We start from the raw sequence: 26212 nt of genomic DNA, 5'->3' as shown, positions 1-26212 counted from the left end.
AGCAGCGGTGAGAGGGCGCCTCTCGTGTTCTCCTGGCCAGAGCTGGAACCCGTTCCAGTAAACCAAGTATCCCAAGAATGGACACACGAGCACCACGTGAGCGCGCTCACCAGCAAATTGGTACGAACGGATGGACGCCTAAGTGGACAGAGAGGAATCACCTTCATCGGGTGGGTGTCGGGCGGGTGGGGGGAGGGGAGGGGCATACACATCCATTAGGCATGGGGTGGGTGCGCACCGACTGGGGGATGGGCGCACTTGAAGCTCTGACCCGAGGGGGGAGGCTTGGAGAGGGCAAGGCACCCGACCTTAACATTGGTACCCCCACAATACGCTGGAACAACATGAGAGGTATATGAATAAGAACACAGGGGGGGCCGGGCGCGGTGGCTCACGCCTGTAATCCTAGCTCTCTGGGAGGCCGAGGCGGGCGGATTGCTCCAGGTCAGGAGTTCGAAACCAGCCTGAGCAAGAGCGAGACCCCGTCTCTACTAAAAATAGAAAGAAATTAATTGGCCAACTAATATATATAGAAAAACACAGCCGGGCGTGGTGGTGCATGCCTGTAGTCCCAACTACTCGGGAGGCTGAGGCAGCAGGATTGCTTGAGCCCGGAGATTGAGGTTGCTGTGAGCTAGGCTGACGCCATGGCACTCACTCTAGCCTGGGCAGCAAAACGAGACTCTGTCTCAAAAAAAAAAAAAAAAAAAAGAACACAGGGGGGAGGGCGGCACGGGCAACACATGTCACCTGAATACTTGTACTCCCATCATCTGCTTGAAAAGAGAGAGAAAAGAAAATGCAATCCTAGAGGTAAGAGACACTTTTTAAAAATAATGAATCCGAAGAGAAAAGTAAAAGGAGGCCTGTGGAGCAGGTCTGGGTGTGACTCCGGATCCCCCAACATCAGGTGCCACCACCAAAGTTTCCTGCGTGTAGCCCATAGAACCCCAAAATCAACGGGACGAGTTCTGGTCACATACTCCCTCAAAATGACATCCTGGCCTTCTTCTGGAACTCCCTCCCCTCTCAGACTCTCAAGGTTTCCTCCAGCGTGTCGGTTCCCACAGAGCAGACCTTTGGTCTGAGACCTGACAGTCCAGATGCCACGCATGCTGCCGCGTGGCGGCGGTGTCGAGGCTTGGGACAAGAGGAGGCCCCACGGTGCGGGCTGGGGCGCCAGGCACCGCGCGGGCGCTGAGGGTGGGGGTGACCCCCACCCCGGGCCGCCGCCGCGCTCCCAGAAAGGGGACAGAACAAGAGGCAAGAAAAAAAAAAAAAAAAGCAGCAGCCTGTGGCACCCGGTATTCCCAGGCGGTCTCCCATCCAAGTACTAACCAGGCCCGACCCTGCTTAGCTTCCGAGACCAGACGAGATCGGGGGCGTTCAGGGTGGTGTGGCCCTAGACGGCGGCGGAGGGCGCCCCTGCCCCGCTCGAGAAGCCGAGCCTCTCTGGGCTTCCCCGCCGCCGCCTCCCGCCCCAGGCCCCGCGCCGGGCCGGGCCGGGCTGGTTGAGTTCGCCGGCCGGGTCCCGCTGGCTCCCAGGGACGGGGGTGATGGGCGGGGCGGGGCGGGGCGGGGCGGGGTGGGGGGCTGTCTCTCTATACACACACACACACACTCACACTCACTCACACTCACACAAGATGCGCCTCCACGGCTGGACTCGCCAAGGTGGAGCCCTCCCAGCCCCCCTCGTCTCCTCGCCCGGCCTCCTTCACCTACCCGCTGCCCACCCCCAGCGCGTCGCTGCCGCTGACTGCGCAGGCGCGGGACGCTCGCCCTTTGACCCCAGCCAGGGGCCGCCCTCCCCCACAACCCCTTTCAGCTGCGCCCCCCCCCTCGCCCTGTGGGTGGGCTGCCGCCTATTCCCCCGGGCCAGGGCTGGGGCACAGCCAGTGTATGGGGCGTCTCTCTCTGGGGATGTGTCCCATGGGTGGGGTGGGGTGGCGTGGTTTGGGGGGCGCTGAAGAAATCAGTCCCCTCCATCTCCTACCTCTGGAAAACGCCCAAGCCCGTGGAGAACTGCCGGCACCGCTTCGTGGGGGCCGGGACCCTCCTCCGTGTCCTCCTGTGGCCCAGTCCAAGGGGCCTGGGCCTGGCCGGGGCTGCATTGGACCCCGACCACCCTGGCGTGTGGACTCGCTAAAAATCGGCCATTAGATATTGGATTCCAGCTTCCTGGAGGTCATTTCACTAATGAGTGCACCGGAAAGAGTTTCCTAATCCATCTGTGAGGGTGGCAACTGAAAGAGAATTTTAAAGCTGACAGAATAGGCGAGGGAAGGCATAGGAGATTTCCACACCCAGCAAGGAAGACTGTCCCGAAATGGAAGAAAGAAACGAGCAAACAGAGACACCGGTAGCCCGCCCGGAAAAGAGTCTGCCCCTGAGAGAAAGCACCCTGACCAGGTTCACCCGTGGGTGGGTGGCGAGCTAGCGGCATTCAGAAGAGCGAGGCCCGCAGTCTGTGCGGAAGACACCTGCGCTCGGGTGTGTGTGGCGGCGCGATTCCCAAGCAGCTCTAGACGTTAAACCCAGGAGAAGCCAGGGAGTTCCCAACGCCCCAGGTGTCCTCAGCCCACGACTGGCTGCTGTGGGAATGCGAAGCCCGGCTCCTTGTCTCAGAGCGGGGTTCCCAGGAGGATCAGGCTGAAGCTGGGACTTGGCCTCAAAGTGTCCCCTCGCATGGCCACCCCCTTCCCCTTCCTGCTCCTCTACTCCTGGTGCCCCTCCATCCAGGGGCCAGACCTTAAAGAGTCACCGCAAGAGAATCCTGGTCCCAAAGGAGCCTTCTGGGGGACCGGTGCTGAGAGAGGTTGTGGGCATGGCCCGCTGGGGCTCTGCCCGACCCAGGGCTGAGAGATGCCACCTCCCAGCTCTGGGTCCCTGCAGGAAGTGTTGGCAAGCACAGGGCCGGTCCTCCAAAGGCCCAGGTGCAGGGAGCCCAGGCCAAGCAGCCTGTGGAAGAAGCCACTTGCCGTGCCACCCCGGGAACAGGACTGCAGGCCCCGGCCCTTCCCACCTCCTCCTCCTCCTCCTCCTCCTCCCCCCCGCCCCGCCCCCACAGGGCACAGGGCTCAGAGACACCTCAGACTCTTGCTACCCAAAGTGCAAAGGGCATCAGTTGCTCCTCCAACCCCCCCACCACCGCCCAGCAGACCACGTTGTCCAGCCAGCCCCCGGGCCTCCCTGGGGTGCCCAGCACAAAAGTGCAGACACCCACCGGACCCTCAGTCTCAGTTTTCGGAGGTTTTGCCACTCTAAGGACCCGCAGGCCAGCTGGGCCTTCGGGCAGGACAGAGAGCCCCGGAATCCGACATGGAGAGCTGCGTGTACGTCCCCATCAGGAGGCGGTCCCCACCTCCGCGGCTCTCCCCTTGCGGGGAGCGGCAGCCCAGCCGGCAGCCGCAGGGCCTCAGGGAAGACACCAGGCTGGGCCCCCGCGGCACAGCGGGGGCACGTCCCCCGCACTCACGCGACTTAGGGACGGCTGCTGGAGACTGCTGCGGCCACCCTGCTGCCGGGTTTCTGGAGGGCTTCCTGGAAGCAGCATCCACACCAAGCCCTTGGAAGGCCCAGGCGACGGAGGAGCCGGTCAGGCAGGGGCCGAGGACGGTGAGAGGCCGGGCGGGAAGGAGCGTGTCAGGCAGGGGCAGAGGACGGTGACCGGCCGGGCGGGGAGGAGCCGGTCAGGCGGGGGCCCAGGACAGTGACGGGCCTGGCCGGGGAGGAGTGCGTCAGGCAGGGGCAGAGGAGACGGGCTGGGTAAGGGTTAGGGTTACAGTTAGGGCACAATTCACAATCCCAAAGACGTGGAAGCGACCCGAGTGCCCATCCATCCAGGAGTGCATCAATAAAATGTGGCGCGTGGACACCACGGAGTGCCATTCGGCTGTGAGGAGCAGCGGTGAGAGGGCGCCTCTCGTGTTCTCCTGGCCAGAGCTGGAACCCGTTCCAGTAAACCAAGTATCCCAAGAATGGACACACGAGCACCACGTGAGCGCGCTCACCAGCAAATTGGTACGAACGGATGGACACCTAAGTGGACAGAGAGGAATCACCTTCATCGGGTGGGTGTCGGGCGGGTGGGGGGAGGGGAGGGGCATACACATCCATTAGGCATGGGGTGGGTGCGCACCGACTGGGGGATGGGCGCACTTGAAGCTCTGACCCGAGGGGGGAGGCTTGGAGAGGGCAAGGCACCCGACCTTAACATTGGTACCCCCACAATACGCTGGAACAACATGAGAGGTATATGAATAAGAACACAGGGGGGGCCGGGCGCGGTGGCTCACGCCTGTAATCCTAGCTCTCTGGGAGGCCGAGGCGGGCGGATTGCTCCAGGTCAGGAGTTCGAAACCAGCCTGAGCAAGAGCGAGACCCCGTCTCTACTAAAAATAGAAAGAAATTAATTGGCCAACTAATATATATAGAAAAACACAGCCGGGCGTGGTGGTGCATGCCTGTAGTCCCAACTACTCGGGAGGCTGAGGCAGCAGGATTGCTTGAGCCCGGAGATTGAGGTTGCTGTGAGCTAGGCTGACGCCATGGCACTCACTCTAGCCTGGGCAGCAAAACGAGACTCTGTCTCAAAAAAAAAAAAAAAAAAAAGAACACAGGGGGGAGGGCGGCACGGGCAACACATGTCACCTGAATACTTGTACTCCCATCATCTGCTTGAAAAGAGAGAGAAAAGAAAATGCAATCCTAGAGGTAAGAGACACTTTTTAAAAATAATGAATCCGAAGAGAAAAGTAAAAGGAGGCCTGTGGAGCAGGTCTGGGTGTGACTCCGGATCCCCCAACATCAGGTGCCACCACCAAAGTTTCCTGCGTGTAGCCCATAGAACCCCAAAATCAACGGGACGAGTTCTGGTCACATACTCCCTCAAAATGACATCCTGGCCTTCTTCTGGAACTCCCTCCCCTCTCAGACTCTCAAGGTTTCCTCCAGCGTGTCGGTTCCCACAGAGCAGACCTTTGGTCTGAGACCTGACAGTCCAGATGCCACGCATGCTGCCGCGTGGCGGCGGTGTCGAGGCTTGGGACAAGAGGAGGCCCCACGGTGCGGGCTGGGGCGCCAGGCACCGCGCGGGCGCTGAGGGTGGGGGTGACCCCCACCCCGGGCCGCCGCCGCGCTCCCAGAAAGGGGACAGAACAAGAGGCAAGAAAAAAAAAAAAAAAAGCAGCAGCCTGTGGCACCCGGTATTCCCAGGCGGTCTCCCATCCAAGTACTAACCAGGCCCGACCCTGCTTAGCTTCCGAGACCAGACGAGATCGGGGGCGTTCAGGGTGGTGTGGCCCTAGACGGCGGCGGAGGGCGCCCCTGCCCCGCTCGAGAAGCCGAGCCTCTCTGGGCTTCCCCGCCGCCGCCTCCCGCCCCAGGCCCCGCGCCGGGCCGGGCCGGGCTGGTTGAGTTCGCCGGCCGGGTCCCGCTGGCTCCCAGGGACGGGGGTGATGGGCGGGGCGGGGCGGGGCGGGGCGGGGTGGGGGGCTGTCTCTCTATACACACACACACACACTCACACTCACTCACACTCACACAAGATGCGCCTCCACGGCTGGACTCGCCAAGGTGGAGCCCTCCCAGCCCCCCTCGTCTCCTCGCCCGGCCTCCTTCACCTACCCGCTGCCCACCCCCAGCGCGTCGCTGCCGCTGACTGCGCAGGCGCGGGACGCTCGCCCTTTGACCCCAGCCAGGGGCCGCCCTCCCCCACAACCCCTTTCAGCTGCGCCCCCCCCCTCGCCCTGTGGGTGGGCTGCCGCCTATTCCCCCGGGCCAGGGCTGGGGCACAGCCAGTGTATGGGGCGTCTCTCTCTGGGGATGTGTCCCATGGGTGGGGTGGGGTGGCGTGGTTTGGGGGGCGCTGAAGAAATCAGTCCCCTCCATCTCCTACCTCTGGAAAACGCCCAAGCCCGTGGAGAACTGCCGGCACCGCTTCGTGGGGGCCGGGACCCTCCTCCGTGTCCTCCTGTGGCCCAGTCCAAGGGGCCTGGGCCTGGCCGGGGCTGCATTGGACCCCGACCACCCTGGCGTGTGGACTCGCTAAAAATCGGCCATTAGATATTGGATTCCAGCTTCCTGGAGGTCATTTCACTAATGAGTGCACCGGAAAGAGTTTCCTAATCCATCTGTGAGGGTGGCAACTGAAAGAGAATTTTAAAGCTGACAGAATAGGCGAGGGAAGGCATAGGAGATTTCCACACCCAGCAAGGAAGACTGTCCCGAAATGGAAGAAAGAAACGAGCAAACAGAGACACCGGTAGCCCGCCCGGAAAAGAGTCTGCCCCTGAGAGAAAGCACCCTGACCAGGTTCACCCGTGGGTGGGTGGCGAGCTAGCGGCATTCAGAAGAGCGAGGCCCGCAGTCTGTGCGGAAGACACCTGCGCTCGGGTGTGTGTGGCGGCGCGATTCCCAAGCAGCTCTAGACGTTAAACCCAGGAGAAGCCAGGGAGTTCCCAACGCCCCAGGTGTCCTCAGCCCACGACTGGCTGCTGTGGGAATGCGAAGCCCGGCTCCTTGTCTCAGAGCGGGGTTCCCAGGAGGATCAGGCTGAAGCTGGGACTTGGCCTCAAAGTGTCCCCTCGCATGGCCACCCCCTTCCCCTTCCTGCTCCTCTACTCCTGGTGCCCCTCCATCCAGGGGCCAGACCTTAAAGAGTCACCGCAAGAGAATCCTGGTCCCAAAGGAGCCTTCTGGGGGACCGGTGCTGAGAGAGGTTGTGGGCATGGCCCGCTGGGGCTCTGCCCGACCCAGGGCTGAGAGATGCCACCTCCCAGCTCTGGGTCCCTGCAGGAAGTGTTGGCAAGCACAGGGCCGGTCCTCCAAAGGCCCAGGTGCAGGGAGCCCAGGCCAAGCAGCCTGTGGAAGAAGCCACTTGCCGTGCCACCCCGGGAACAGGACTGCAGGCCCCGGCCCTTCCCACCTCCTCCTCCTCCTCCTCCTCCTCCCCCCCGCCCCGCCCCCACAGGGCACAGGGCTCAGAGACACCTCAGACTCTTGCTACCCAAAGTGCAAAGGGCATCAGTTGCTCCTCCAACCCCCCCACCACCGCCCAGCAGACCACGTTGTCCAGCCAGCCCCCGGGCCTCCCTGGGGTGCCCAGCACAAAAGTGCAGACACCCACCGGACCCTCAGTCTCAGTTTTCGGAGGTTTTTGCCACTCTAAGGACCCGCAGGCCAGCTGGGCCTTCGGGCAGGACAGAGAGCCCCGGAATCCGACGTGGAGAGCTGCGTGTACGTCCCCATCAGGAGGCGGTCCCCACCTCCGCGGCTCTCCCCTTGCGGGGAGCGGCAGCCCAGCCGGCAGCCGCAGGGCCTCAGGGAAGACACCAGGCTGGGCCCCCGCGGCACAGCGGGGGCGCGTCCCCCGCACTCACGCGACTTAGGGACGGCTGCTGGAGACTGCTGCGGCCACCCTGCTGCCGGGTTTCTGGAGGGCTTCCTGGAAGCAGCATCCACACCAAGCCCTTGGAAGGCCCAGGCGACGGAGGAGCCGGTCAGGCAGGGGCCGAGGACGGTGAGAGGCCGGGCGGGAAGGAGCGTGTCAGGCAGGGGCAGAGGACGGTGACCGGCCGGGCGGGGAGGAGCCGGTCAGGCGGGGGCCCAGGACAGTGACGGGCCTGGCCGGGGAGGAGTGCGTCAGGCAGGGGCAGAGGAGACGGGCTGGGTAAGGGTTAGGGTTACAGTTAGGGCACAATTCACAATCCCAAAGACGTGGAAGCGACCCGAGTGCCCATCCATCCAGGAGTGCATCAATAAAATGTGGCGCGTGGACACCACGGAGTGCCATTCGGCTGTGAGGAGCAGCGGTGAGAGGGCGCCTCTCGTGTTCTCCTGGCCAGAGCTGGAACCCGTTCCAGTAAACCAAGTATCCCAAGAATGGACACACGAGCACCACGTGAGCGCGCTCACCAGCAAATTGGTACGAACGGATGGACGCCTAAGTGGACAGAGAGGAATCACCTTCATCGGGTGGGTGTCGGGCGGGTGGGGGGAGGGGAGGGGCATACACATCCATTAGGCATGGGGTGGGTGCGCACCGACTGGGGGATGGGCGCACTTGAAGCTCTGACCCGAGGGGGGAGGCTTGGAGAGGGCAAGGCACCCGACCTTAACATTGGTACCCCCACAATACGCTGGAACAACATGAGAGGTATATGAATAAGAACACAGGGGGGGCCGGGCGCGGTGGCTCACGCCTGTAATCCTAGCTCTCTGGGAGGCCGAGGCGGGCGGATTGCTCCAGGTCAGGAGTTCGAAACCAGCCTGAGCAAGAGCGAGACCCCGTCTCTACTAAAAATAGAAAGAAATTAATTGGCCAACTAATATATATAGAAAAACACAGCCGGGCGTGGTGGTGCATGCCTGTAGTCCCAACTACTCGGGAGGCTGAGGCAGCAGGATTGCTTGAGCCCGGAGATTGAGGTTGCTGTGAGCTAGGCTGACGCCATGGCACTCACTCTAGCCTGGGCAGCAAAACGAGACTCTGTCTCAAAAAAAAAAAAAAAAAAAGAACACAGGGGGGAGGGCGGCACGGGCAACACATGTCACCTGAATACTTGTACTCCCATCATCTGCTTGAAAAGAGAGAGAAAAGAAAATGCAATCCTAGAGGTAAGAGACACTTTTTAAAAATAATGAATCCGAAGAGAAAAGTAAAAGGAGGCCTGTGGAGCAGGTCTGGGTGTGACTCCGGATCCCCCAACATCAGGTGCCACCACCAAAGTTTCCTGCGTGTAGCCCATAGAACCCCAAAATCAACGGGACGAGTTCTGGTCACATACTCCCTCAAAATGACATCCTGGCCTTCTTCTGGAACTCCCTCCCCTCTCAGACTCTCAAGGTTTCCTCCAGCGTGTCGGTTCCCACAGAGCAGACCTTTGGTCTGAGACCTGACAGTCCAGATGCCACGCATGCTGCCGCGTGGCGGCGGTGTCGAGGCTTGGGACAAGAGGAGGCCCCACGGTGCGGGCTGGGGCGCCAGGCACCGCGCGGGCGCTGAGGGTGGGGGTGACCCCCACCCCGGGCCGCCGCCGCGCTCCCAGAAAGGGGACAGAACAAGAGGCAAGAAAAAAAAAAAAAAAAGCAGCAGCCTGTGGCACCCGGTATTCCCAGGCGGTCTCCCATCCAAGTACTAACCAGGCCCGACCCTGCTTAGCTTCCGAGACCAGACGAGATCGGGGGCGTTCAGGGTGGTGTGGCCCTAGACGGCGGCGGAGGGCGCCCCTGCCCCGCTCGAGAAGCCGAGCCTCTCTGGGCTTCCCCGCCGCCGCCTCCCGCCCCAGGCCCCGCGCCGGGCCGGGCCGGGCTGGTTGAGTTCGCCGGCCGGGTCCCGCTGGCTCCCAGGGACGGGGGTGATGGGCGGGGCGGGGCGGGGCGGGGCGGGGTGGGGGGCTGTCTCTCTATACACACACACACACACTCACACTCACTCACACTCACACAAGATGCGCCTCCACGGCTGGACTCGCCAAGGTGGAGCCCTCCCAGCCCCCCTCGTCTCCTCGCCCGGCCTCCTTCACCTACCCGCTGCCCACCCCCAGCGCGTCGCTGCCGCTGACTGCGCAGGCGCGGGACGCTCGCCCTTTGACCCCAGCCAGGGGCCGCCCTCCCCCACAACCCCTTTCAGCTGCGCCCCCCCCCTCGCCCTGTGGGTGGGCTGCCGCCTATTCCCCCGGGCCAGGGCTGGGGCACAGCCAGTGTATGGGGCGTCTCTCTCTGGGGATGTGTCCCATGGGTGGGGTGGGGTGGCGTGGTTTGGGGGGCGCTGAAGAAATCAGTCCCCTCCATCTCCTACCTCTGGAAAACGCCCAAGCCCGTGGAGAACTGCCGGCACCGCTTCGTGGGGGCCGGGACCCTCCTCCGTGTCCTCCTGTGGCCCAGTCCAAGGGGCCTGGGCCTGGCCGGGGCTGCATTGGACCCCGACCACCCTGGCGTGTGGACTCGCTAAAAATCGGCCATTAGATATTGGATTCCAGCTTCCTGGAGGTCATTTCACTAATGAGTGCACCGGAAAGAGTTTCCTAATCCATCTGTGAGGGTGGCAACTGAAAGAGAATTTTAAAGCTGACAGAATAGGCGAGGGAAGGCATAGGAGATTTCCACACCCAGCAAGGAAGACTGTCCCGAAATGGAAGAAAGAAACGAGCAAACAGAGACACCGGTAGCCCGCCCGGAAAAGAGTCTGCCCCTGAGAGAAAGCACCCTGACCAGGTTCACCCGTGGGTGGGTGGCGAGCTAGCGGCATTCAGAAGAGCGAGGCCCGCAGTCTGTGCGGAAGACACCTGCGCTCGGGTGTGTGTGGCGGCGCGATTCACAAGCAGCTCTAGACGTTAAACCCAGGAGAAGCCAGGGAGTTCCCAACGCCCCAGGTGTCCTCAGCCCACGACTGGCTGCTGTGGGAATGCGAAGCCCGGCTCCTTGTCTCAGAGCGGGGTTCCCAGGAGGATCAGGCTGAAGCTGGGACTTGGCCTCAAAGTGTCCCCTCGCATGGCCACCCCCTTCCCCTTCCTGCTCCTCTACTCCTGGTGCCCCTCCATCCAGGGGCCAGACCTTAAAGAGTCACCGCAAGAGAATCCTGGTCCCAAAGGAGCCTTCTGGGGGACCGGTGCTGAGAGAGGTTGTGGGCATGGCCCGCTGGGGCTCTGCCCGACCCAGGGCTGAGAGATGCCACCTCCCAGCTCTGGGTCCCTGCAGGAAGTGTTGGCAAGCACAGGGCCGGTCCTCCAAAGGCCCAGGTGCAGGGAGCCCAGGCCAAGCAGCCTGTGGAAGAAGCCACTTGCCGTGCCACCCCGGGAACAGGACTGCAGGCCCCGGCCCTTCCCACCTCCTCCTCCTCCTCCTCCTCCTCCCCCCCGCCCCGCCCCCACAGGGCACAGGGCTCAGAGACACCTCAGACTCTTGCTACCCAAAGTGCAAAGGGCATCAGTTGCTCCTCCAACCCCCCCACCACCGCCCAGCAGACCACGTTGTCCAGCCAGCCCCCGGGCCTCCCTGGGGTGCCCAGCACAAAAGTGCAGACACCCACCGGACCCTCAGTCTCAGTTTTCGGAGGTTTTTGCCACTCTAAGGACCCGCAGGCCAGCTGGGCCTTCGGGCAGGACAGAGAGCCCCGGAATCCGACGTGGAGAGCTGCGTGTACGTCCCCATCAGGAGGCGGTCCCCACCTCCGCGGCTCTCCCCTTGCGGGGAGCGGCAGCCCAGCCGGCAGCCGCAGGGCCTCAGGGAAGACACCAGGCTGGGCCCCCGCGGCACAGCGGGGGCGCGTCCCCCGCACTCACGCGACTTAGGGACGGCTGCTGGAGACTGCTGCGGCCACCCTGCTGCCGGGTTTCTGGAGGGCTTCCTGGAAGCAGCATCCACACCAAGCCCTTGGAAGGCCCAGGCGACGGAGGAGCCGGTCAGGCAGGGGCCGAGGACGGTGAGAGGCCGGGCGGGAAGGAGCGTGTCAGGCAGGGGCAGAGGACGGTGACCGGCCGGGCGGGGAGGAGCCGGTCAGGCGGGGGCCCAGGACAGTGACGGGCCTGGCCGGGGAGGAGTGCGTCAGGCAGGGGCAGAGGAGACGGGCTGGGTAAGGGTTAGGGTTACAGTTAGGGCACAATTCACAATCCCAAAGACGTGGAAGCGACCCGAGTGCCCATCCATCCAGGAGTGCATCAATAAAATGTGGCGCGTGGACACCACGGAGTGCCATTCGGCTGTGAGGAGCAGCGGTGAGAGGGCGCCTCTCGTGTTCTCCTGGCCAGAGCTGGAACCCGTTCCAGTAAACCAAGTATCCCAAGAATGGACACACGAGCACCACGTGAGCGCGCTCACCAGCAAATTGGTACGAACGGATGGACGCCTAAGTGGACAGAGAGGAATCACCTTCATCGGGTGGGTGTCGGGCGGGTGGGGGGAGGGGAGGGGCATACACATCCATTAGGCATGGGGTGGGTGCGCACCGACTGGGGGATGGGCGCACTTGAAGCTCTGACCCGAGGGGGGAGGCTTGGAGAGGGCAAGGCACCCGACCTTAACATTGGTACCCCCACAATACGCTGGAACAACATGAGAGGTATATGAATAAGAACACAGGGGGGGCCGGGCGCGGTGGCTCACGCCTGTAATCCTAGCTCTCTGGGAGGCCGAGGCGGGCGGATTGCTCCAGGTCAGGAGTTCGAAACCAGCCTGAGCAAGAGCGAGACCCCGTCTCTACTAAAAATAGAAAGAAATTAATTGGCCAACTAATATATATAGAAAAACACAGCCGGGCGTGGTGGTGCATGCCTGTAGTCCCAACTACTCGGGAGGCTGAGGCAGCAGGATTGCTTGAGCCCGGAGATTGAGGTTGCTGTGAGCTAGGCTGACGCCATGGCACTCACTCTAGCCTGGGCAGCAAAACGAGACTCTGTCTCAAAAAAAAAAAAAAAAAAAGAACACAGGGGGGAGGGCGGCACGGGCAACACATGTCACCTGAATACTTGTACTCCCATCATCTGCTTGAAAAGAGAGAGAAAAGAAAATGCAATCCTAGAGGTAAGAGACACTTTTTAAAAATAATGAATCCGAAGAGAAAAGTAAAAGGAGGCCTGTGGAGCAGGTCTGGGTGTGACTCCGGATCCCCCAACATCAGGTGCCACCACCAAAGTTTCCTGCGTGTAGCCCATAGAACCCCAAAATCAACGGGACGAGTTCTGGTCACATACTCCCTCAAAATGACATCCTGGCCTTCTTCTGGAACTCCCTCCCCTCTCAGACTCTCAAGGTTTCCTCCAGCGTGTCGGTTCCCACAGAGCAGACCTTTGGTCTGAGACCTGACAGTCCAGATGCCACGCATGCTGCCGCGTGGCGGCGGTGTCGAGGCTTGGGACAAGAGGAGGCCCCACGGTGCGGGCTGGGGCGCCAGGCACCGCGCGGGCGCTGAGGGTGGGGGTGACCCCCACCCCGGGCCGCCGCCGCGCTCCCAGAAAGGGGACAGAACAAGAGGCAAGAAAAAAAAAAAAAAAGCAGCAGCCTGTGGCACCCGGTATTCCCAGGCGGTCTCCCATCCAAGTACTAACCAGGCCCGACCCTGCTTAGCTTCCGAGACCAGACGAGATCGGGGGCGTTCAGGGTGGTGTGGCCCTAGACGGCGGCGGAGGGCGCCCCTGCCCCGCTCGAGAAGCCGAGCCTCTCTGGGCTTCCCCGCCGCCGCCTCCCGCCCCAGGCCCCGCGCCGGGCCGGGCCGGGCTGGTTGAGTTCGCCGGCCGGGTCCCGCTGGCTCCCAGGGACGGGGGTGATGGGCGGGGCGGGGCGGGGCGGGGCGGGGTGGGGGGCTGTCTCTCTATACACACACACACACACTCACACTCACTCACACTCACACAAGATGCGCCTCCACGGCTGGACTCGCCAAGGTGGAGCCCTCCCAGCCCCCCTCGTCTCCTCGCCCGGCCTCCTTCACCTACCCGCTGCCCACCCCCAGCGCGTCGCTGCCGCTGACTGCGCAGGCGCGGGACGCTCGCCCTTTGACCCCAGCCAGGGGCCGCCCTCCCCCACAACCCCTTTCAGCTGCGCCCCCCCCCTCGCCCTGTGGGTGGGCTGCCGCCTATTCCCCCGGGCCAGGGCTGGGGCACAGCCAGTGTATGGGGCGTCTCTCTCTGGGGATGTGTCCCATGGGTGGGGTGGGGTGGCGTGGTTTGGGGGGCGCTGAAGAAATCAGTCCCCTCCATCTCCTACCTCTGGAAAACGCCCAAGCCCGTGGAGAACTGCCGGCACCGCTTCGTGGGGGCCGGGACCCTCCTCCGTGTCCTCCTGTGGCCCAGTCCAAGGGGCCTGGGCCTGGCCGGGGCTGCATTGGACCCCGACCACCCTGGCGTGTGGACTCGCTAAAAATCGGCCATTAGATATTGGATTCCAGCTTCCTGGAGGTCATTTCACTAATGAGTGCACCGGAAAGAGTTTCCTAATCCATCTGTGAGGGTGGCAACTGAAAGAGAATTTTAAAGCTGACAGAATAGGCGAGGGAAGGCATAGGAGATTTCCACACCCAGCAAGGAAGACTGTCCCGAAATGGAAGAAAGAAACGAGCAAACAGAGACACCGGTAGCCCGCCCGGAAAAGAGTCTGCCCCTGAGAGAAAGCACCCTGACCAGGTTCACCCGTGGGTGGGTGGCGAGCTAGCGGCATTCAGAAGAGCGAGGCCCGCAGTCTGTGCGGAAGACACCTGCGCTCGGGTGTGTGTGGCGGCGCGATTCCCAAGCAGCTCTAGACGTTAAACCCAGGAGAAGCCAGGGAGTTCCCAACGCCCCAGGTGTCCTCAGCCCACGACTGGCTGCTGTGGGAATGCGAAGCCCGGCTCCTTGTCTCAGAGCGGGGTTCCCAGGAGGATCAGGCTGAAGCTGGGACTTGGCCTCAAAGTGTCCCCTCGCATGGCCACCCCCTTCCCCTTCCTGCTCCTCTACTCCTGGTGCCCCTCCATCCAGGGGCCAGACCTTAAAGAGTCACCGCAAGAGAATCCTGGTCCCAAAGGAGCCTTCTGGGGGACCGGTGCTGAGAGAGGTTGTGGGCATGGCCCGCTGGGGCTCTGCCCGACCCAGGGCTGAGAGATGCCACCTCCCAGCTCTGGGTCCCTGCAGGAAGTGTTGGCAAGCACAGGGCCGGTCCTCCAAAGGCCCAGGTGCAGGGAGCCCAGGCCAAGCAGCCTGTGGAAGAAGCCACTTGCCGTGCCACCCCGGGAACAGGACTGCAGGCCCCGGCCCTTCCCACCTCCTCCTCCTCCTCCTCCTCCTCCCCCCCGCCCCGCCCCCACAGGGCACAGGGCTCAGAGACACCTCAGACTCTTGCTACCCAAAGTGCAAAGGGCATCAGTTGCTCCTCCAACCCCCCCACCACCGCCCAGCAGACCACGTTGTCCAGCCAGCCCCCGGGCCTCCCTGGGGTGCCCAGCACAAAAGTGCAGACACCCACCGGACCCTCAGTCTCAGTTTTCGGAGGTTTTTGCCACTCTAAGGACCCGCAGGCCAGCTGGGCCTTCGGGCAGGACAGAGAGCCCCGGAATCCGACGTGGAGAGCTGCGTGTACGTCCCCATCAGGAGGCGGTCCCCACCTCCGCGGCTCTCCCCTTGCGGGGAGCGGCAGCCCAGCCGGCAGCCGCAGGGCCTCAGGGAAGACACCAGGCTGGGCCCCCGCGGCACAGCGGGGGCGCGTCCCCCGCACTCACGCGACTTAGGGACGGCTGCTGGAGACTGCTGCGGCCACCCTGCTGCCGGGTTTCTGGAGGGCTTCCTGGAAGCAGCATCCACACCAAGCCCTTGGAAGGCCCAGGCGACGGAGGAGCCGGTCAGGCAGGGGCCGAGGACGGTGAGAGGCCGGGCGGGAAGGAGCGTGTCAGGCAGGGGCAGAGGACGGTGACCGGCCGGGCGGGGAGGAGCCGGTCAGGCGGGGGCCCAGGACAGTGACGGGCCTGGCCGGGGAGGAGTGCGTCAGGCAGGGGCAGAGGAGACGGGCTGGGTAAGGGTTAGGGTTACAGTTAGGGCACAATTCACAATCCCAAAGACGTGGAAGCGACCCGAGTGCCCATCCATCCAGGAGTGCATCAATAAAATGTGGCGCGTGGACACCACGGAGTGCCATTCGGCTGTGAGGAGCAGCGGTGAGAGGGCGCCTCTCGTGTTCTCCTGGCCAGAGCTGGAACCCGTTCCAGTAAACCAAGTATCCCAAGAATGGACACACGAGCACCACGTGAGCGCGCTCACCAGCAAATTGGTACGAACGGATGGACGCCTAAGTGGACAGAGAGGAATCACCTTCATCGGGTGGGTGTCGGGCGGGTGGGGGGAGGGGAGGGGCATACACATCCATTAGGCATGGGGTGGGTGCGCACCGACTGGGGGATGGGCGCACTTGAAGCTCTGACCCGAGGGGGGAGGCTTGGAGAGGGCAAGGCACCCGACCTTAACATTGGTACCCCCACAATACGCTGGAACAACATGAGAGGTATATGAATAAGAACACAGGGGGGGCCGGGCGCGGTGGCTCACGCCTGTAATCCTAGCTCTCTGGGAGGCCGAGGCGGGCGGATTGCTCCAGGTCAGGAGTTCGAAACCAGCCTGAGCAAGAGCGAGACCCCGTCTCTACTAAAAATAGAAAGAAATTAATTGGCCAACTAATATATATAGAAAAACACAGCCGGGCGTGGTGGTGCATGCCTGTAGTCCCAACTACTCGGGAGGCTGAGGCAGCAGGATTGCTTGAGCCCGGAGATTGAGGTTGCTGTGAGCTAGGCTGACGCCATGGCACTCACTCTAGCCTGGGCAGCAAAACGAGACTCTGTCTCAAAAAAAAAAAAAAAAAAAGAACACAGGGGGGAGGGCGGCACGGGCAACACATGTCACCTGAATACTTGTACTCCCATCATCTGCTTGAAAAGAGAGAGAAAAGAAAATGCAATCCTAGAGGTAAGAGACACTTTTTAAAAATAATGAATCCGAAGAGAAAAGTAAAAGGAGGCCTGTGGAGCAGGTCTGGGTGTGACTCCGGATCCCCCAACATCAGGTGCCACCACCAAAGTTTCCTGCGTGTAGCCCATAGAACCCCAAAATCAACGGGACGAGTTCTGGTCACATACTCCCTCAAAATGACATCCTGGCCTTCTTCTGGAACTCCCTCCCCTCTCAGACTCTCAAGGTTTCCTCCAGCGTGTCGGTTCCCACAGAGCAGACCTTTGGTCTGAGACCTGACAGTCCAGATGCCACGCATGCTGCCGCGTGGCGGCGGTGTCGAGGCTTGGGACAAGAGGAGGCCCCACGGTGCGGGCTGGGGCGCCAGGCACCGCGCGGGCGCTGAGGGTGGGGGTGACCCCCACCCCGGGCCGCCGCCGCGCTCCCAGAAAGGGGACAGAACAAGAGGCAAGAAAAAAAAAAAAAAAAGCAGCAGCCTGTGGCACCCGGTATTCCCAGGCGGTCTCCCATCCAAGTACTAACCAGGCCCGACCCTGCTTAGCTTCCGAGACCAGACGAGATCGGGGGCGTTCAGGGTGGTGTGGCCCTAGACGGCGGCGGAGGGCGCCCCTGCCCCGCTCGAGAAGCCGAGCCTCTCTGGGCTTCCCCGCCGCCGCCTCCCGCCCCAGGCCCCGCGCCGGGCCGGGCCGGGCTGGTTGAGTTCGCCGGCCGGGTCCCGCTGGCTCCCAGGGACGGGGGTGATGGGCGGGGCGGGGCGGGGCGGGGCGGGGTGGGGGGCTGTCTCTCTATACACACACACACACACTCACACTCACTCACACTCACACAAGATGCGCCTCCACGGCTGGACTCGCCAAGGTGGAGCCCTCCCAGCCCCCCTCGTCTCCTCGCCCGGCCTCCTTCACCTACCCGCTGCCCACCCCCAGCGCGTCGCTGCCGCTGACTGCGCAGGCGCGGGACGCTCGCCCTTTGACCCCAGCCAGGGGCCGCCCTCCCCCACAACCCCTTTCAGCTGCGCCCCCCCCCTCGCCCTGTGGGTGGGCTGCCGCCTATTCCCCCGGGCCAGGGCTGGGGCACAGCCAGTGTATGGGGCGTCTCTCTCTGGGGATGTGTCCCATGGGTGGGGTGGGGTGGCGTGGTTTGGGGGGCGCTGAAGAAATCAGTCCCCTCCATCTCCTACCTCTGGAAAACGCCCAAGCCCGTGGAGAACTGCCGGCACCGCTTCGTGGGGGCCGGGACCCTCCTCCGTGTCCTCCTGTGGCCCAGTCCAAGGGGCCTGGGCCTGGCCGGGGCTGCATTGGACCCCGACCACCCTGGCGTGTGGACTCGCTAAAAATCGGCCATTAGATATTGGATTCCAGCTTCCTGGAGGTCATTTCACTAATGAGTGCACCGGAAAGAGTTTCCTAATCCATCTGTGAGGGTGGCAACTGAAAGAGAATTTTAAAGCTGACAGAATAGGCGAGGGAAGGCATAGGAGATTTCCACACCCAGCAAGGAAGACTGTCCCGAAATGGAAGAAAGAAACGAGCAAACAGAGACACCGGTAGCCCGCCCGGAAAAGAGTCTGCCCCTGAGAGAAAGCACCCTGACCAGGTTCACCCGTGGGTGGGTGGCGAGCTAGCGGCATTCAGAAGAGCGAGGCCCGCAGTCTGTGCGGAAGACACCTGCGCTCGGGTGTGTGTGGCGGCGCGATTCCCAAGCAGCTCTAGACGTTAAACCCAGGAGAAGCCAGGGAGTTCCCAACGCCCCAGGTGTCCTCAGCCCACGACTGGCTGCTGTGGGAATGCGAAGCCCGGCTCCTTGTCTCAGAGCGGGGTTCCCAGGAGGATCAGGCTGAAGCTGGGACTTGGCCTCAAAGTGTCCCCTCGCATGGCCACCCCCTTCCCCTTCCTGCTCCTCTACTCCTGGTGCCCCTCCATCCAGGGGCCAGACCTTAAAGAGTCACCGCAAGAGAATCCTGGTCCCAAAGGAGCCTTCTGGGGGACCGGTGCTGAGAGAGGTTGTGGGCATGGCCCGCTGGGGCTCTGCCCGACCCAGGGCTGAGAGATGCCACCTCCCAGCTCTGGGTCCCTGCAGGAAGTGTTGGCAAGCACAGGGCCGGTCCTCCAAAGGCCCAGGTGCAGGGAGCCCAGGCCAAGCAGCCTGTGGAAGAAGCCACTTGCCGTGCCACCCCGGGAACAGGACTGCAGGCCCCGGCCCTTCCCACCTCCTCCTCCTCCTCCTCCTCCTCCCCCCCGCCCCGCCCCCACAGGGCACAGGGCTCAGAGACACCTCAGACTCTTGCTACCCAAAGTGCAAAGGGCATCAGTTGCTCCTCCAACCCCCCCACCACCGCCCAGCAGACCACGTTGTCCAGCCAGCCCCCGGGCCTCCCTGGGGTGCCCAGCACAAAAGTGCAGACACCCACCGGACCCTCAGTCTCAGTTTTCGGAGGTTTTTGCCACTCTAAGGACCCGCAGGCCAGCTGGGCCTTCGGGCAGGACAGAGAGCCCCGGAATCCGACGTGGAGAGCTGCGTGTACGTCCCCATCAGGAGGCGGTCCCCACCTCCGCGGCTCTCCCCTTGCGGGGAGCGGCAGCCCAGCCGGCAGCCGCAGGGCCTCAGGGAAGACACCAGGCTGGGCCCCCGCGGCACAGCGGGGGCGCGTCCCCCGCACTCACGCGACTTAGGGACGGCTGCTGGAGACTGCTGCGGCCACCCTGCTGCCGGGTTTCTGGAGGGCTTCCTGGAAGCAGCATCCACACCAAGCCCTTGGAAGGCCCAGGCGACGGAGGAGCCGGTCAGGCAGGGGCCGAGGACGGTGAGAGGCCGGGCGGGAAGGAGCGTGTCAGGCAGGGGCAGAGGACGGTGACCGGCCGGGCGGGGAGGAGCCGGTCAGGCGGGGGCCCAGGACAGTGACGGGCCTGGCCGGGGAGGAGTGCGTCAGGCAGGGGCAGAGGAGACGGGCTGGGTAAGGGTTAGGGTTACAGTTAGGGCACAATTCACAATCCCAAAGACGTGGAAGCGACCCGAGTGCCCATCCATCCAGGAGTGCATCAATAAAATGTGGCGCGTGGACACCACGGAGTGCCATTCGGCTGTGAGGAGCAGCGGTGAGAGGGCGCCTCTCGTGTTCTCCTGGCCAGAGCTGGAACCCGTTCCAGTAAACCAAGTATCCCAAGAATGGACACACGAGCACCACGTGAGCGCGCTCACCAGCAAATTGGTACGAACGGATGGACGCCTAAGTGGACAGAGAGGAATCACCTTCATCGGGTGGGTGTCGGGCGGGTGGGGGGAGGGGAGGGGCATACACATCCATTAGGCATGGGGTGGGTGCGCACCGACTGGGGGATGGGCGCACTTGAAGCTCTGACCCGAGGGGGGAGGCTTGGAGAGGGCAAGGCACCCGACCTTAACATTGGTACCCCCACAATACGCTGGAACAACATGAGAGGTATATGAATAAGAACACAGGGGGGGCCGGGCGCGGTGGCTCACGCCTGTAATCCTAGCTCTCTGGGAGGCCGAGGCGGGCGGATTGCTCCAGGTCAGGAGTTCGAAACCAGCCTGAGCAAGAGCGAGACCCCGTCTCTACTAAAAATAGAAAGAAATTAATTGGCCAACTAATATATATAGAAAAACACAGCCGGGCGTGGTGGTGCATGCCTGTAGTCCCAACTACTCGGGAGGCTGAGGCAGCAGGATTGCTTGAGCCCGGAGATTGAGGTTGCTGTGAGCTAGGCTGACGCCATGGCACTCACTCTAGCCTGGGCAGCAAAACGAGACTCTGTCTCAAAAAAAAAAAAAAAAAAAGAACACAGGGGGGAGGGCGGCACGGGCAACACATGTCACCTGAATACTTGTACTCCCATCATCTGCTTGAAAAGAGAGAGAAAAGAAAATGCAATCCTAGAGGTAAGAGACACTTTTTAAAAATAATGAATCCGAAGAGAAAAGTAAAAGGAGGCCTGTGGAGCAGGTCTGGGTGTGACTCCGGATCCCCCAACATCAGGTGCCACCACCAAAGTTTCCTGCGTGTAGCCCATAGAACCCCAAAATCAACGGGACGAGTTCTGGTCACATACTCCCTCAAAATGACATCCTGGCCTTCTTCTGGAACTCCCTCCCCTCTCAGACTCTCAAGGTTTCCTCCAGCGTGTCGGTTCCCACAGAGCAGACCTTTGGTCTGAGACCTGACAGTCCAGATGCCACGCATGCTGCCGCGTGGCGGCGGTGTCGAGGCTTGGGACAAGAGGAGGCCCCACGGTGCGGGCTGGGGCGCCAGGCACCGCGCGGGCGCTGAGGGTGGGGGTGACCCCCACCCCGGGCCGCCGCCGCGCTCCCAGAAAGGGGACAGAACAAGAGGCAAGAAAAAAAAAAAAAAAAGCAGCAGCCTGTGGCACCCGGTATTCCCAGGCGGTCTCCCATCCAAGTACTAACCAGGCCCGACCCTGCTTAGCTTCCGAGACCAGACGAGATCGGGGGCGTTCAGGGTGGTGTGGCCCTAGACGGCGGCGGAGGGCGCCCCTGCCCCGCTCGAGAAGCCGAGCCTCTCTGGGCTTCCCCGCCGCCGCCTCCCGCCCCAGGCCCCGCGCCGGGCCGGGCCGGGCTGGTTGAGTTCGCCGGCCGGGTCCCGCTGGCTCCCAGGGACGGGGGTGATGGGCGGGGCGGGGCGGGGCGGGGCGGGGTGGGGGGCTGTCTCTCTATACACACACACACACACTCACACTCACTCACACTCACACAAGATGCGCCTCCACGGCTGGACTCGCCAAGGTGGAGCCCTCCCAGCCCCCCTCGTCTCCTCGCCCGGCCTCCTTCACCTACCCGCTGCCCACCCCCAGCGCGTCGCTGCCGCTGACTGCGCAGGCGCGGGACGCTCGCCCTTTGACCCCAGCCAGGGGCCGCCCTCCCCCACAACCCCTTTCAGCTGCGCCCCCCCCCTCGCCCTGTGGGTGGGCTGCCGCCTATTCCCCCGGGCCAGGGCTGGGGCACAGCCAGTGTATGGGGCGTCTCTCTCTGGGGATGTGTCCCATGGGTGGGGTGGGGTGGCGTGGTTTGGGGGGCGCTGAAGAAATCAGTCCCCTCCATCTCCTACCTCTGGAAAACGCCCAAGCCCGTGGAGAACTGCCGGCACCGCTTCGTGGGGGCCGGGACCCTCCTCCGTGTCCTCCTGTGGCCCAGTCCAAGGGGCCTGGGCCTGGCCGGGGCTGCATTGGACCCCGACCACCCTGGCGTGTGGACTCGCTAAAAATCGGCCATTAGATATTGGATTCCAGCTTCCTGGAGGTCATTTCACTAATGAGTGCACCGGAAAGAGTTTCCTAATCCATCTGTGAGGGTGGCAACTGAAAGAGAATTTTAAAGCTGACAGAATAGGCGAGGGAAGGCATAGGAGATTTCCACACCCAGCAAGGAAGACTGTCCCGAAATGGAAGAAAGAAACGAGCAAACAGAGACACCGGTAGCCCGCCCGGAAAAGAGTCTGCCCCTGAGAGAAAGCACCCTGACCAGGTTCACCCGTGGGTGGGTGGCGAGCTAGCGGCATTCAGAAGAGCGAGGCCCGCAGTCTGTGCGGAAGACACCTGCGCTCGGGTGTGTGTGGCGGCGCGATTCCCAAGCAGCTCTAGACGTTAAACCCAGGAGAAGCCAGGGAGTTCCCAACGCCCCAGGTGTCCTCAGCCCACGACTGGCTGCTGTGGGAATGCGAAGCCCGGCTCCTTGTCTCAGAGCGGGGTTCCCAGGAGGATCAGGCTGAAGCTGGGACTTGGCCTCAAAGTGTCCCCTCGCATGGCCACCCCCTTCCCCTTCCTGCTCCTCTACTCCTGGTGCCCCTCCATCCAGGGGCCAGACCTTAAAGAGTCACCGCAAGAGAATCCTGGTCCCAAAGGAGCCTTCTGGGGGACCGGTGCTGAGAGAGGTTGTGGGCATGGCCCGCTGGGGCTCTGCCCGACCCAGGGCTGAGAGATGCCACCTCCCAGCTCTGGGTCCCTGCAGGAAGTGTTGGCAAGCACAGGGCCGGTCCTCCAAAGGCCCAGGTGCAGGGAGCCCAGGCCAAGCAGCCTGTGGAAGAAGCCACTTGCCGTGCCACCCCGGGAACAGGACTGCAGGCCCCGGCCCTTCCCACCTCCTCCTCCTCCTCCTCCTCCTCCCCCCCGCCCCGCCCCCACAGGGCACAGGGCTCAGAGACACCTCAGACTCTTGCTACCCAAAGTGCAAAGGGCATCAGTTGCTCCTCCAACCCCCCCACCACCGCCCAGCAGACCACGTTGTCCAGCCAGCCCCCGGGCCTCCCTGGGGTGCCCAGCACAAAAGTGCAGACACCCACCGGACCCTCAGTCTCAGTTTTCGGAGGTTTTTGCCACTCTAAGGACCCGCAGGCCAGCTGGGCCTTCGGGCAGGACAGAGAGCCCCGGAATCCGACGTGGAGAGCTGCGTGTACGTCCCCATCAGGAGGCGGTCCCCACCTCCGCGGCTCTCCCCTTGCGGGGAGCGGCAGCCCAGCCGGCAGCCGCAGGGCCTCAGGGAAGACACCAGGCTGGGCCCCCGCGGCACAGCGGGGGCGCGTCCCCCGCACTCACGCGACTTAGGGACGGCTGCTGGAGACTGCTGCGGCCACCCTGCTGCCGGGTTTCTGGAGGGCTTCCTGGAAGCAGCATCCACACCAAGCCCTTGGAAGGCCCAGGCGACGGAGGAGCCGGTCAGGCAGGGGCCGAGGACGGTGAGAGGCCGGGCGGGAAGGAGCGTGTCAGGCAGGGGCAGAGGACGGTGACCGGCCGGGCGGGGAGGAGCCGGTCAGGCGGGGGCCCAGGACAGTGACGGGCCTGGCCGGGGAGGAGTGCGTCAGGCAGGGGCAGAGGAGACGGGCTGGGTAAGGGTTAGGGTTACAGTTAGGGCACAATTCACAATCCCAAAGACGTGGAAGCGACCCGAGTGCCCATCCATCCAGGAGTGCATCAATAAAATGTGGCGCGTGGACACCACGGAGTGCCATTCGGCTGTGAGGAGCAGCGGTGAGAGGGCGCCTCTCGTGTTCTCCTGGCCAGAGCTGGAACCCGTTCCAGTAAACCAAGTATCCCAAGAATGGACACACGAGCACCACGTGAGCGCGCTCACCAGCAAATTGGTACAAACGGATGGACGCCTAAGTGGACAGAGAGGAATCACCTTCATCGGGTGGGTGTCGGGCGGGTGGGGGGAGGGGAGGGGCATACACATCCATTAGGCATGGGGTGGGTGCGCACCGACTGGGGGATGGGCGCACTTGAAGCTCTGACCCGAGGGGGGAGGCTTGGAGAGGGCAAGGCACCCGACCTTAACATTGGTACCCCCACAATACGCTGGAACAACATGAGAGGTATATGAATAAGAACACAGGGGGGGCCGGGCGCGGTGGCTCACGCCTGTAATCCTAGCTCTCTGGGAGGCCGAGGCGGGCGGATTGCTCCAGGTCAGGAGTTCGAAACCAGCCTGAGCAAGAGCGAGACCCCGTCTCTACTAAAAATAGAAAGAAATTAATTGGCCAACTAATATATATAGAAAAACACAGCCGGGCGTGGTGGTGCATGCCTGTAGTCCCAACTACTCGGGAGGCTGAGGCAGCAGGATTGCTTGAGCCCGGAGATTGAGGTTGCTGTGAGCTAGGCTGACGCCATGGCACTCACTCTAGCCTGGGCAGCAAAACGAGACTCTGTCTCAAAAAAAAAAAAAAAAAAGAACACAGGGGGGAGGGCGGCACGGGCAACACATGTCACCTGAATACTTGTACTCCCATCATCTGCTTGAAAAGAGAGAGAAAAGAAAATGCAATCCTAGAGGTAAGAGACACTTTTTAAAAATAATGAATCCGAAGAGAAAAGTAAAAGGAGGCCTGTGGAGCAGGTCTGGGTGTGACTCCGGATCCCCCAACATCAGGTGCCACCACCAAAGTTTCCTGCGTGTAGCCCATAGAACCCCAAAATCAACGGGACGAGTTCTGGTCACATACTCCCTCAAAATGACATCCTGGCCTTCTTCTGGAACTCCCTCCCCTCTCAGACTCTCAAGGTTTCCTCCAGCGTGTCGGTTCCCACAGAGCAGACCTTTGGTCTGAGACCTGACAGTCCAGATGCCACGCATGCTGCCGCGTGGCGGCGGTGTCGAGGCTTGGGACAAGAGGAGGCCCCACGGTGCGGGCTGGGGCGCCAGGCACCGCGCGGGCGCTGAGGGTGGGGGTGACCCCCACCCCGGGCCGCCGCCGCGCTCCCAGAAAGGGGACAGAACAAGAGGCAAGAAAAAAAAAAAAAAAAGCAGCAGCCTGTGGCACCCGGTATTCCCAGGCGGTCTCCCATCCAAGTACTAACCAGGCCCGACCCTGCTTAGCTTCCGAGACCAGACGAGATCGGGGGCGTTCAGGGTGGTGTGGCCCTAGACGGCGGCGGAGGGCGCCCCTGCCCCGCTCGAGAAGCCGAGCCTCTCTGGGCTTCCCCGCCGCCGCCTCCCGCCCCAGGCCCCGCGCCGGGCCGGGCCGGGCTGGTTGAGTTCGCCGGCCGGGTCCCGCTGGCTCCCAGGGACGGGGGTGATGGGCGGGGCGGGGCGGGGCGGGGCGGGGTGGGGGGCTGTCTCTCTATACACACACACACACACTCACACTCACTCACACTCACACAAGATGCGCCTCCACGGCTGGACTCGCCAAGGTGGAGCCCTCCCAGCCCCCCTCGTCTCCTCGCCCGGCCTCCTTCACCTACCCGCTGCCCACCCCCAGCGCGTCGCTGCCGCTGACTGCGCAGGCGCGGGACGCTCGCCCTTTGACCCCAGCCAGGGGCCGCCCTCCCCCACAACCCCTTTCAGCTGCGCCCCCCCCCTCGCCCTGTGGGTGGGCTGCCGCCTATTCCCCCGGGCCAGGGCTGGGGCACAGCCAGTGTATGGGGCGTCTCTCTCTGGGGATGTGTCCCATGGGTGGGGTGGGGTGGCGTGGTTTGGGGGGCGCTGAAGAAATCAGTCCCCTCCATCTCCTACCTCTGGAAAACGCCCAAGCCCGTGGAGAACTGCCGGCACCGCTTCGTGGGGGCCGGGACCCTCCTCCGTGTCCTCCTGTGGCCCAGTCCAAGGGGCCTGGGCCTGGCCGGGGCTGCATTGGACCCCGACCACCCTGGCGTGTGGACTCGCTAAAAATCGGCCATTAGATATTGGATTCCAGCTTCCTGGAGGTCATTTCACTAATGAGTGCACCGGAAAGAGTTTCCTAATCCATCTGTGAGGGTGGCAACTGAAAGAGAATTTTAAAGCTGACAGAATAGGCGAGGGAAGGCATAGGAGATTTCCACACCCAGCAAGGAAGACTGTCCCGAAATGGAAGAAAGAAACGAGCAAACAGAGACACCGGTAGCCCGCCCGGAAAAGAGTCTGCCCCTGAGAGAAAGCACCCTGACCAGGTTCACCCGTGGGTGGGTGGCGAGCTAGCGGCATTCAGAAGAGCGAGGCCCGCAGTCTGTGCGGAAGACACCTGCGCTCGGGTGTGTGTGGCGGCGCGATTCCCAAGCAGCTCTAGACGTTAAACCCAGGAGAAGCCAGGGAGTTCCCAACGCCCCAGGTGTCCTCAGCCCACGACTGGCTGCTGTGGGAATGCGAAGCCCGGCTCCTTGTCTCAGAGCGGGGTTCCCAGGAGGATCAGGCTGAAGCTGGGACTTGGCCTCAAAGTGTCCCCTCGCATGGCCACCCCCTTCCCCTTCCTGCTCCTCTACTCCTGGTGCCCCTCCATCCAGGGGCCAGACCTTAAAGAGTCACCGCAAGAGAATCCTGGTCCCAAAGGAGCCTTC

General features: G+C 62.8%; 7 non-coding genes across 7 annotated transcripts; all 7 read right to left on the bottom strand.

Moving 5' to 3' along the window:
• Nucleotides 1–1289: 1289 nt before the first annotated feature.
• LOC142867115 (5S ribosomal RNA) lies at nt 1290–1408 on the bottom strand. Its single transcript, XR_012916846.1, has one exon. It is a non-coding gene; the product is annotated as a 5S ribosomal RNA (ribosomal RNA).
• Nucleotides 1409–5192: 3784 nt separating this feature from the next.
• LOC142867114 (5S ribosomal RNA) lies at nt 5193–5311 on the bottom strand. The gene has a single exon (XR_012916845.1). It is a non-coding gene; the product is annotated as a 5S ribosomal RNA (ribosomal RNA).
• Nucleotides 5312–9095: 3784 nt separating this feature from the next.
• Nucleotides 9096–9214, bottom strand: LOC142867113 (5S ribosomal RNA). The gene has a single exon (XR_012916844.1). It is a non-coding gene; the product is annotated as a 5S ribosomal RNA (ribosomal RNA).
• Nucleotides 9215–12997: 3783 nt separating this feature from the next.
• Nucleotides 12998–13116, bottom strand: LOC142867111 (5S ribosomal RNA). Its single transcript, XR_012916842.1, has one exon. It is a non-coding gene; the product is annotated as a 5S ribosomal RNA (ribosomal RNA).
• Nucleotides 13117–16900: 3784 nt separating this feature from the next.
• On the bottom strand, nt 16901–17019 carry LOC142867110 (5S ribosomal RNA). Its single transcript, XR_012916841.1, has one exon. It is a non-coding gene; the product is annotated as a 5S ribosomal RNA (ribosomal RNA).
• A 3784-nt stretch (nt 17020–20803) lies between these two features.
• Nucleotides 20804–20922, bottom strand: LOC142867109 (5S ribosomal RNA). Its single transcript, XR_012916840.1, has one exon. It is a non-coding gene; the product is annotated as a 5S ribosomal RNA (ribosomal RNA).
• A 3783-nt stretch (nt 20923–24705) lies between these two features.
• LOC142867108 (5S ribosomal RNA) lies at nt 24706–24824 on the bottom strand. Its single transcript, XR_012916839.1, has one exon. It is a non-coding gene; the product is annotated as a 5S ribosomal RNA (ribosomal RNA).
• Between the last annotated feature and the right edge of the window lie 1388 nt (nt 24825–26212).

This window comes from Microcebus murinus, unplaced genomic scaffold (genome assembly GCF_040939455.1).
Source record: "Microcebus murinus isolate Inina unplaced genomic scaffold, M.murinus_Inina_mat1.0 scaf013_hap2_Mmur4.0, whole genome shotgun sequence".
NCBI lineage: Eukaryota > Metazoa > Chordata > Mammalia > Primates > Cheirogaleidae > Microcebus > Microcebus murinus.
The sequence above is the reverse complement of the archived record's forward strand: the minus strand, read 5'-3'. Positions and strand labels throughout refer to the sequence as shown.